Genomic DNA, 562 nt, shown 5'->3' with positions numbered 1-562 from the left:
GCCACCGTGTAAGTTACCTTCTAACCTGAAGGTAGAGACTCTTAATTGCCTCCTCCTCCTAAGGAAAACTGTCCGATTTAAACAGAAAGCTTTTGAGATGGCTAGACAAATATCTGAATTAGGACTTTTTGCACTGATCATCTGTTTTCTAAATGCTCTCATCCTGAGAGTCTACGAAAATAATTTTTTTTATGTCAGTTCAGAAAAGGTCGTGAGGCTTCATTTGGGATAATCACAGTGTTTACTTAAGCTTTATACATTTATAAAAATGCTAGTTTCTCTAATTGCATATTTCGTTCCTATAATGACTGAGCTGAATTCTAAACTGAAACGCGTACTCAATACCGAGAGTCCATCATTCTAATAAAGTGGCAGTTCTATCAGATGGCCTCGAATGGCTTCAAATCTGGCAGACTGCTCTGAAGATGGGCATCGAAAGCTAAAGTGGGGTTCGCTGTCTTTTATTTCAGGTTTTAACTGAAACTGCAAACCGGCGAAAAGCAGCACACAACCGTTGCCGCGGCAGAGCTCGCCTGGGTTCCCCGGGGCCGCGGGGAGCATG

This window comes from Pteropus alecto, unplaced genomic scaffold (assembly GCF_000325575.1).
Source record: "Pteropus alecto unplaced genomic scaffold, ASM32557v1 scaffold134, whole genome shotgun sequence".
Lineage (NCBI taxonomy): Eukaryota > Metazoa > Chordata > Mammalia > Chiroptera > Pteropodidae > Pteropus > Pteropus alecto.
This window is presented reverse-complemented; position numbering follows the sequence as displayed.